The sequence below is a fragment of the Glandiceps talaboti genome, chromosome 9 (genome assembly GCF_964340395.1).
Source record: "Glandiceps talaboti chromosome 9, keGlaTala1.1, whole genome shotgun sequence".
NCBI lineage: Eukaryota > Metazoa > Hemichordata > Enteropneusta > Spengelidae > Glandiceps > Glandiceps talaboti.
The window spans coordinates 11,468,584-11,481,160 of record NC_135557.1 but is presented as its reverse complement, the minus strand read 5'-3'; positions in this window follow the sequence as shown (position 1 = coordinate 11,481,160).

Here is a 12,577-nt window from a genome sequence, read left to right as displayed (position 1 = left end):
TATATGTATGTATGTATGTATGTATGTATGTATGTATGTATGTATGTATGTATGTATGTATGGTATGTGATGAGGAAGTTTAAGAATGATTGAACAAACAAACGATCGAATTAACGAACAAAGAAATGAATGAATGAATGAATGAATGAATGAATGAATGAATGAATGAATGAATGAATGAATGAATGAATGAATGAATGAATGAATGAATGATCGAACAAATTAATTGATTAGTTAATTGATGGGTGGATGCCATTCATTTGAAGGAACTAATTAACTAATTGATGGATGGATGGATGAGTGAATGAATGAATGAATGAATGAATGAATGAATGAATGAACGAACGAACAAATTAATTAATGGATGGTTGGATGGATGGATGGATGGATGAATGAATGAATGAATGAATGAATGTACACTGTGTAATTCTTAGCGGAGTTTTGTTATATTCAATTTTAGTGGCGTTTTCGAGGATGTGCATGGTTTAGTGAGCTGTGCACTATGGGTAGTAGTTCATCATTTTAAATCTGATAGGGAAGGGATTTCAGGGATAGTTGACCAGTAGAGCTGGGAATGAGTTCATGAGTTCTGATTTATTTAGATGAAGGACAGAAAAAAGGGGAGAATAACGTCTCCCCAATCCCTTTCTCTAAAATAATGAAATCTTATCTCCATTTCAATTAAATCATTATTTTGTGTATTTCAATTTTGAACTTGTAGAATGTTTTATAATGGCACAACCAAATGTTGTTATGGCCACTATATATAACATTACAACTTGTTTTGTATATTTACAGAGACTTGTACCAATTACGAATATACTTGTAATAATGTTGCTGAAAACTTGTAACAAAATTGCCGACCTTTGTAATAAACTAACGATAATTGTAATAAAATTGCCGACATTTGTAATAAACTTTGACATTTGTAATAAACTTTGACATTTGTAATAAACTGACGACATTTGTAATAAAATTGCCGACATTTGTAATAAACTGACGACATTTGTAATAAAATTGACGACATTTGTAATAAACTAACAACATTTGTAATAAAATTGACGACATTTGTAATACAATTGACGACATTTGTAATAAACTAACAACAATTGTAATAAAATTGCCGACATTTGTAATATAACGTTGCCGACATTTGTAATAACTTATTAACGACATTTGTAATAAAATTGCCGACATTTGTAATAACATTGCCAACATTTTTAATAAACTAACGACATTTGTAATAAAATTGCCGACATTTGTAATAAACTAACGACATTTGTAATAAAATTGACATTTGTAATAAACTAACGACAATTGTAATAAAATTGCCGACATTTGTAATATAACGTTGCCGACATTTGTAATAACTTATTAACGACATTTGTAATAAAATTGCCGACATTTGTAATAACATTGCCAACATTTTTAATAAACTAACGACATTTGTAATAAAATTGCCGACATTTGTAATAAACTAACGACATTTGTAATAAAATTGACATTTGTAATAAACTAACGACAATTGTAATAAAATTGCCGACATTTGTAATAACATTGCCGACATTTGTAATAAAATTGCCGACATTTGTAATAAACTAACGACATTTGTAATAAAATTGACGACATTTTTAATAAACTAACGACATTTGTAATAACATTGCCGACATTTGTAACACAATTGCCGACATTTGTAACGACATTTAAAGTTAAACTGACAGTAAAAATTTACAAAATAAGTGCCTCATCTTCACCAATCCTAGATTTCAACAAATTAAACACCTGGATCTAAGAAACGTTATCAAAATTCCCTGTGTAAGATCTTATTCTACAAGTTAAGCCAGGGAAGTTTTGCGCCGGTATTTAGCACCAAAAATTGACACAGAACTATATTGTTATGTATTTACTTCTATGATTCAAATCCAAAATTCTTCCTTTATATATCAGAGTTTATCTTTGTTTGGCCTGTCATAGGTTTGTGTTTATAAAACCATCAGGCAAATATTGGCAAGCGATTACGTTTCTTTTTATACGTAAGTACAATTAGTTCACAGACCAACAATAATCGAACCTGGAAACTGGTATGTGTGTCGCTAGACTTTGGTGAGATATAGTGATATACAGTATCCATAACACCAAGTGTCCGTAATGTATGATGTCTGAAATATTCGCCTTTATGCATATTAATCTCTTCACACTCACGGACAAGAATATGTCCCTGTAGACTTATTGATATACTAACTAATTTGTTTTTAAAAAATACTCATACCACTTACTTCTCAAGCCATTATGAAGCTTTCAATTTTTGCCCCCAAATGCACTCTAAAATTGGTTGTGAAATCGCCGTTTCTAAGATTTCTAGAGAAATCAGTTTGTAGGTAGTCAACCGACCAGCTAACCAACCAACCAACCAACCAACCAACCAACACTTTGTCCGCAATGATTAAAATATATACATTCGATCATACAACCACAAATGGATTGATGATGCTAGTTCGTATATTCACTCATCACTCAGAAGCCTTCACAATCACAAACAACTCATACATTTGCCGCTTGTACACTAGAGGAAGTAAGATTTAAGAACTAGATAAAATCAGGTTAGAAAACAGATTGAAATTACTTTTTAGCTACCCTCCATACGCCCGTCTTTCCTCCGTCAGTCAGTCAGCCAGCCAGCCAGCCAGTCAGTCAGTCAGTCAGTCAGTCAGTCAACCAACCAACCAACCGACCAGCCAACCAGCCAACCAACCAGCCAACCAACCAACCAACCGACAAGTTATCTTTTGACAAAGTCAATTTAACAACACGTCCACCAATGATCAAAATTTACATTCGTTCAATAAAGCACGACGTGTTCATCAAGTGAATTATGATTTGAACTGATGGGTCAGTACATGAGTACTGCTGGGTATATAATGTAGGTACTAGTAGGTAAGTAAGTAGCTAGGTAGATAAGTAGACTTATTATTGACTGATTGATTGATTGATTGATTGATTGATTGATTGATTGATTGATTGATTGACAAAGACTCAAAGATCCAAGTGGCTGACATAATTGTTGTAAATTAATTCTAGGAAGCCTGTAATGACGATATTTTAAATCATTTCTAAGTTTAGAATGAGTAATTCCATTTCTTTTAAAGTCAGAGAGGAATCCCCTTAACCTTTTTTTATTACAAATTTCGGCAGGTTTATTACACATTTTTTTCTGAAATTTATTACAAATATCGGCAATTTTTATTACAAATGTCGTCAGTTTATTACAAATATCGGCAATTTATTACAAATGTCGGCAATTTTATTACAACTTTCGGTTTATTACAAATTTCGGCAATTATTACAAATGTCGGTTGTACAGTGCCTCTTTGTAAAAGTTTGAAAAACTCAACTTTAGGTTATTAATGCCAAAATGACAATTAAACTGAAAATTTCCTCCTATAGACTGTAAGCGCCTTTGGTAAAGCTTTTTCCAAGGATGGGTGATGGAGGGATCAAAGAATCGTTTTAACCACATGATGCGGAAGGTCTTGTGCATTGTAAAAATGTCTGGTGCTCTAAGACCACCATCGCCCATTTCTGAAATCAACACATTTCTTGAAATACGGTCTCGACCATTCCAAATAAATTGAAAAATTTTGCTTTAATACTGTTAAGAATTTCTTTAGGGACATATGACATTCTCATAATGTACACTAATTTCGAGATAGCAAGACTCTTTACAATTTGTATTTTCCCCAATAATGACAAACTGCGTTGTTTCCAAAAACGCAATGTTGATTCCAAACTTTCAATTGGCTTAGCATAATTCAACGCTGTAGCCCATTGAGTATCATGTGAAATGTAAACCCCTACAATTTTCAATGGTTTTGAAGCACACATTATACCAAAGGGCTTGTCTACTCTACTTTTCCAGGGTCCAAGCCAAATGGCTTCGGTTGTCCCAATGTTCGTTTTCAGACCAGAAATTTTACCAAAACTATCAAGTAAATCAAAAAGATGCTTTATGGAAGACTCATCCCCAACAAAGCAGGTTAGACCATCGGCGAAAGCGCACTCGGTAACAACTGTATTACGCAAATGAATACCTTTGATATTTTTGTTAGCCCTTAGAGAAATCAAAAAGACCTCTAAGGCTAAAATGAAGAGAGATGGGGGTAGCGGATCTCCTTGATGGACTCCTCTTTCAATTTTGAAATGTCCTGTTGTGTATCCATTATTCATGACTGAACTCTCAACATCTGAGTAAAAAGTTCTAACCTACTTTATCAAGGATGGTCCGAAATTAAAGGCGTTTAAGTAGGCAAATAAAAAATTCCACTCAAGAGAATCAAAAGCCTTTTCAAAATATATTTTGCTACTAAAAAAGTAAAATACCTGGGATGTTTAACTCAGACGTACACGCAAGTACTTCCTCAATCAAACGGATACAGTCAGAGATGTCTCTGCCTTTCACAAATGCCGATTGAGTATGAGAAATAATATATGGTAGGATCTTTTCCATTCTTTTTGAAATGCAACGTGACCCAATCTTGGCATCAATATTAATCAGTGAGATCGGTAATGAATTGTTTGTCTTTACCAACTTTTTCTATGAGAGTAATAATTTTTGACGCTGAGATGTCGACATACAACATTTTTCATGAGCATAGTTAATTGAATCTACCACACACGGTCCTACAATGTGCCAAAACTAACATAAAATTCAACCGGGAGGCCATCGTTACCAGGTGTTTTTCCTTTTGTCATAGAGATAAGGGATTTATATGCCTCCCCAAGGGTAATCGGACCTTCTAAACTGTTTTGTTCATCTTGTGAAAGTTTTGGAATATTCAACTGAGAAATAACATTATTTGGTTTACTGGGGTTTTGAGAATGACTATGATGACTTCTATACAGATTACTATAAAACGATTTCAATTCTGAGAGAATATCTGACTGGTTCCGTTTGACCTCGCTATCACTACCAATGATTGTCTGGATATGAGACCTGGTTTTATTTCTCTTTTCAAGGCCTAGAAAATATTTCGTACTCTTTTCACCCATTTCCACCCATATCGCTCTAGAGCGGACAATTATCCCTTGGGTGATATAGTCGTATAGTGAATCTAACTCGATTTTAGCATTGTTCAGGAGCTCAGCGGTTTCGGATGAAGGGTTAAGTTGTCGCTATACAAAATGTCTAAATATTCTAGTTTCTTTTCAAGTTCGCTTATTCTATGACGTCTCTCCTTAGCTTTTTGCTTACTGTACTTGATGGTGAAATTCCTTATCCTGTATTTAAGGAGATCCCATAGAATGCTTTTACTGTGAATATCAGCATATGCACCACACCAATCATGAAAATTTGAATTGATTTGATCGAGGTAATCTCTATCGTTCAAGAGGTTAAAATTTAATTTCCAGTGGGACGGTCCCCTTTTCGAATCTCGCGAGTCCAATGAGAGGACAACTGCTGAGTGAACACTAAATGACACAGGGCAAATGTCTGTCGAATCAGTAATAGTTTGCGTATGGTCAGAAACGAACAAATTAATCAAGTCTACTACTCACATGGGAGGGCCCACCTCTCAACCATGTAAATCGCCGAGACCCTGGGTTGCGAATACGTCAGATATCGATTAAATCGTATTTTTCCATCAAGTCATAAAGTATCTTCTTAGATTTAACCCAAGTATGTGGATTTCCACCCAGGCGATCCATTGTTACATCATATGTGAAATTGAAATCCCCTCCAAGTACAATATGAGTATCTGGCTCACACTCGATTTCTTGAATGCAATGCTCAATTTGTTCCAGAAAAGAACTGTGAAATTTCTCGTCATTTGGCGCATAAATATTGATTAGCAAGAATGGGGAAGAGTCGGGCTGCGTGCTGATTGGTTGATTATGTATGACGTATGACTATATAATGAGTTCATCAGAAACGGCAACAATGTTAACAACAACAACAACAACGTATAACACAAAATATGAATCAATAAATGTAATTCACGACAGAAGAATTGGGAAGATCATAGATTTGAATATCGTTGGGAGGAGAACGACTCACTGTTTTATTGGCAAAATCAACCTGCATTCCGAACACATCCATTGACAGGTTAGTAAACAAACTTTCTATTCTGCTATTCTAAATATAACAATTTTTGTCATCAAGTTACCTTTGGAGAATAGTCTACAATGTACCTTATTTCTAGTAACAGCCTGAGTTAATGTTTTCCTTCTTATTTAATGAATACATTTCGAAATGAAACGCAATCTTGTTGTTTGTTTTCCCCAAAAGGTGAATGTGTATGGTTCAACCAAATTACTAGTCAACATGCATCGTATTTCTTTGACCATCCAAACTTTGCTGACAAGGACATCCCAAATTGGTAATACCCCTACCACAGTGTCTATGGTGATGGAAGTGAAATTGAAATTGAAGTTATTCAGCATATTCGTGGCAGACAGCAGTTGGTTTTCAGATGCAGAAATCTGATGTATTGGTCTATGATAATATTTACGCCCAGCATGCAAGAATCGGATACACATTCAAACGTAAACTGCTAGTCGCTTCAACAAATGACTAGCAAACTAAGGAGTCTAAACTTACTCTAACATCACACATTCGCATTTTAGTGTCATTGTGACTGCACACATTGTACGAATGGTAATATTTCAACCCTTTATAACTTACGTATTTTTTAAAAAATATTCTGTCTGACTGACTGTCTGTCTGTCTGTCTGTCTGTCTGTCTGTCTGTCTGTCTGTCAAAATGGTTCGCTCAATTGAAACATATATAGTCACACACATTCTATAATTATTCTATTGACCAAGTCTAAGGGCTTTAGACTTCCACATATTGTGTGGACCGGTGCTTCGTATTGTAACTCTGACTGAATGTGTTGGATCAAGTTTAACGGTGGGGACGTGAGAGCACGCCACTTCTTGTAGATAGTGTTTAGCAGAAGATTGTTTTATTTCGAATTTCAAGTTATACCACTTTTAAATATATCTGTGACACTAGCTTCATGTTTGTAAATGTGTATAACTAATCGTGCTGAATAGTGCTGTATTCTCTCTAGTGATCATTTGTTACTTAATACTAATAGTGGGGATCATATATTTGCACACTATTTTAATTTTGAAGGGACGAGGGTTTTGGAAGCAGTTTCTTTCAAAATTGCTGTTTAATGTTTCTTTTAAGGAGGCCTTGCATCTCGTTTGCTTTATTTGCACCTTGTTTGATGTGATGTTTCCATGAAAGGCTGCCCTCTATGGTGTTATGTATGAAAAAACTATACGTGTAATTTGCGGTATATTATATTGAACGTTATAGATCAGTAATGTGTGTAAGTAATGAAATTCAATAAATTAATTTCTCAGAAATTGTTTAAGGGAATGCATTACACACAAAAAAAATAGTATGTGCTGTAATGCGGCCGGACTACTGGTTCCACAGCTATTAGTCTCATTTTTAACCCGACAATTCGTCTCTCTCGGCGATTCATCACACTATGAACATGGTGATTTTCAACTCGCCCCAGACTCATCTGTTCAAAATCTGACTTCACTTCCTTTTACCTTTGACATTAAGGAGTGCGTATCACGTGGTTCGTTTGATTGTTGGAGCAACGCGCGTAATTTATTAGGTGATATGAATTTTGAACTAACATCACGCCATTCATGATTCTGCTGTTTTATTTTTAAGAAATGGTGTATTACTGGTGTGGGTGTATTGCACACCACCATACACTATAATTACTTTTTATCTATGTTTCAAGATCCATAGGAAGAATCTAGTATGCAACTGATATTTCGATCGACTGATCGATTTATTGATTTATTGGTTATTTGATAGATATTTATCATTTTTTTTATCTTATTATTTTATTACCGTTGTATCATTAATTGACGGTTTTATCCTTATTTTGTAATTATTTTATTCATTATATCATCGTTATTTAAGGATTAGTTCACGGCTTTATCATTATTTTGTACTCAATTAATAATTATTTGATTGCGTTATAATTAAGCCACCATTATTTGATCATTTGTCTATGATTTTATGATTATTTAACAATTATTTGTCTGTAACAAAGTATTTCATTTGCATCATTTCCAGTAACCTTTGGCTTCTTGACTGAGTGAGTGAGTGAGTGAGTGTGGTACATTTGGTTCTCAGAGCACCATACACGCAGCCAATATAACAAGCAGATAATGTATATGAGTGTTTAACAATTAAACCGAATTCAAAGCATTGGCGAAAGAAACTGTTACAAACAGGGAACGTATGCAAACTAATGAATTGGATGTATAACATTGGTATAGCATATTGCAACAGCAGAGATTTGTTTAAAATTTAATCTTTTGATAAGGTACAGTTTTATTGCTTCTTCATGTGTACATGAAATACCAGGAGAACTTGAATTTTGTTTGTGAATGTGAACAATTTATGTTAAGCCGTACGACTGTTCTTATCAAATGATCAAATTGTAATACAAGTCTCTGTACTCCATTATTATGTTGCAAGTTTTATTATCCAATTCAGTTGTTTGCTTGCCCTGTTGAACTTTCACCTAACAGGTACGCCTTCAAAGGTACCCATCAGAGCCTTAAATATTTATTCATATATTAGGTGTTACTCAGTTTCCACGGCATCATAAAATATTAATATTATATTGAATATCATAACAATCCGTCGAATGGGATACACCAACGTGACTTTATGTATCACGTTCGTTGAACGCAAGATATAAACACTATAGACATTGCTACCGTATTCTCTTATACTGCACTATTTATATCAACTCTCTGAAACTGAAACGGCTCCCTGTGGAAGTAGCGGTTAGAGCTCATCATTAGCACTGGGGTACTGGTCAGAGCTTGCGTTTAGTTGTCAGTCTAGAGGTCATGGGCTTGAATCCGACTGGACACATATTTTTCAATCTGTTTCCAAAAGTAGTGTTCTACTAATCATGACTCGATGAGAAGGCTGTATAAGTCTACCATCTTTCACTCACAAAACGAGTGCCAATATTGGGTGAATACCTGGTTGGATGAAACAAACAGTCCGGGACAATTACTCACAGTGAGCCAGCATATATATGCTGTATTTGAAGAGTCTGGGTGACCATGATATATCATGTGGTTTGACTGGGAAAGCATTGATAGTTCCACAGGACTGTTAAATGACCCTGCATCATAGCTCTGTCAAGTGGTCCCTGGATTTTACCAAACAAACGTGGTTGTGTGTTTTAATGACTCCATAAAAATAGCTGAGAGCAAGTCCCAACATAAAACAATAAAGAGAAGAACAAGAAGAACAAGTGATATTGTTAAAGTCATGGTAATAGACTAAACAATTGCTCCCCATGACTTGCTGTCTCGGCTATGTAGCCATTGAAATTACAGTACCTATAACCTTGTGTCATCTTTGACCCAAACTTTAAGCCTTCTTTGTTCGATATTTAACAATACAACTTTATTGAAAATCTGAGGCTATGGGTCTCCTTTATTTACTGCTTCTAGCTTTCTATCAGAAATTGTGATTCTTTTGATCCAGTACTTTATGAACAATAAACCGTGTGACGGTTGTTTAAATGTCTAACTGTAATCTATGACACAGGTAGCCTACATAATCAACTGTACGATCTAACCATATAATGATAGGGAGGGGTGGTTTTCAATATCGCCCAAAATTTCTGAATGATAACGACCGATTGCCAACATATGAAACATGACACAACACAACTCTTTGGTCTTGCAGTTTTATGCTAAAGTGATATGACAACACATTAATGTCAGGGTATACGGACATGTAACATGGGCTTGCTGCTAGACTTTCAGGCTTTCTTTCTTTTCGAGAGCCCAACGCCGATGTTCCATCCTCGATAAAGCGACGTTCTGACACACATCGCATCGTATACGTATCACTAGCGGGTTTTCACCTAAGCACTTATACCGACGGTCAACTACGATCCCCTCGTTAATGAGATATTCATATGCAAATACGGACGTTAACCTGACTGAACACGACCTAAACAACAATACAGACTCATTAGTCTTTTGACAATATTTAACGTCATTGAAACCATCTGTAATTCTATATGCAAATCTTTAGATTCCACCAATCAAAAATTGTGGTATTGCTCAGACACTGTAGCAGTAGCCGGCGGTTTTAGAAACAGGTGTTCTCTCAACTTTAGAACATTGTAGCGTCATTGGCTAACGTTGAAAGACTCTGGCATGCAAATTATAATGAGATGTCCATTGAAATATTGAAGTATCGGAAGACAAACTTTGCACTGTATCTAGACAAAGAGTAGAACTGTGTTGATTAGCAAGGGCATTTAGAGACTTCTCTCTAAGATCTAATATTTTACTGACATAATAATTAGAAAGTACGAACCATGAAAATTAAAAGGTCGAAATATTCACGGAAATAAACCGTTAATCCTCATTTGACATGCGTTCGTTGGTTGTCTAGCCTGGTTGCTTTCAAAGTGGAAGTGAAGAACGGTAATGGTGCTACTTATGTTCTGCTTTAATTCCATGAATTTGACAAGACATTTTTTGTGGCAACCTTTATTTGTGGCAACCTTTATTTGTCAGAGGTGAAACTCCAGAGTAAAAGTAGTAAAACATAGTTATAGTTATAGCTCAACAGAGCTTGTTGAATTCCAAGTACATGTATAATATACATGTACTTGGAATTCAACAAGCTCTGGTGATTCTCCCCAGAACGTAGTCGAGCAGCACAGTTACGCAACCATATCGTACCATTACTTGTACTTACTCTTTGTCATGTTAATTTCCATACATCAACTTTCGTTGGAGACAAATATGTCAATTGATTATTGACCTTTTCGTTGGTCATTTCGATTTATCCGTTGCACGTATTAGCATAACAATGGATTTTCGTCGGCTTTCGTTCTAAATGTATTCGTTCTAAAATTTGCATACGTCCACTTTCGTCGACGTTAAATATTATCAATAGATTAATGAGCTTTTCGTCGGCCATGTCGATTTACACGTCACTCTGTCTTTGCATAACAATATATTTTCGTTGGCTTTCGTTCTAAAATTTGCATACGTCCACTTTCGTCGACGTTAAATATTGTCAATAGATTAATGAGCTTTTCGTCGGCCAAGTCGATTTATAAGTCACTGTATTTGCATAACAATATATTTTCGTCGGCTTTCGTTCTAAAATGTGTTTTCGTTCTAAAATTTGCATACGTCCACTTTCGTCGACGTTAAATATTGTCAATAGATTAATGAGCTTTTCGGTGGCCAAGTCGATTTATAAGTCACTGTATTTGCATAACAATATATTTTCGTCGGCTTTCGTTCTAAAATGTGTTTTCGTCTGTTTTCGTTCTAAAATTTGCATACGTCCACTTTCGTCGACGTTAAATATTGTCAAAAGATAATGAGTTTCGTCGATTTATACGTCGCATTTTATTTGCATAAGGCTATCATATTTTTGTTTCTATTTGTTTTCCCTGTCTGCACAGTCAAGTAACTTGTTTTGTGAATGCATGAAACCAATTAGGCGAAGGAGCCGGGAACAAATAACCGATTTCCAGTCCAAAAGTGTTGCAAAAAGCTGTGAAACTTTAACGAACGTTGATGTAGTCATGACTTATGTATTCGACGATCGGGTTGTTGTGTTATTGTCGACCAGTACCATTACGAAACCCACTATACTTCCTTTATAACTGGCTATCAAGGTATCAATAATCATAACGTGTTCAACATGATCACAATATTCCGAGTCCACCCTGTCATAAATTCTGGTCGTTTCCTATTTGTGCGAACAATTACTTTTCTGATGACGTTGGACAACATCCCTTATTCTACGTCTTACTACAGTAGCAGAACGAATAATGTAATTGTCCTGCACATCTCGAGAAAGAATGCGTACATTTGCACGGACATGATCTGCTACCAGTTGATAATTGTTAGAATACTGACCCATAGCTTCCAAAATCGGACGTTCGGTACGTGTCACAGGAACCCGGATAACACATCCGCACCCGGCCATTTTTTCACGACAATTCCCTGGAGCACGTGTTCGAATTACTTTGATAACTAATTCTAACATATTACATGAATTCTATATTTAAAAAGAATCAGAAGGAAAGTGAACAGATGGTTCAAATCATGCAAAATCAATACGTTCTCGTCTCAAGCTTGCAATTCCAAGCCCATCAACCAATCGCCATGTTCTTTTAATTCATCAAACAGGTGTACAAGAAATGTATTGACAAATCTGTAAGCTTGTGATAATGAAATGCAAGTTTCTTGACAAAGGAAACATTCTCTTTCACCCACTCGAGCTGAAGACGTTAAATATTGTCAATAGCTTAATGAGGTTTTAGTCGATTTATACGTGGCATCTATTCATGCTTACGTTCGTATTTGCATATCAATAGTTTGCCGTCTGCATATATCGTTCGTCTCCGCTTAGGTGAAAACCCACTACTGAGACGAAAACCCGAAGGTCTGGCAACTCAGCTACGTGCAAACACGGACAAATATGTAACCCTGGGTTCATGACCGCTGTTGACACGTGACAGGGCACGTCAG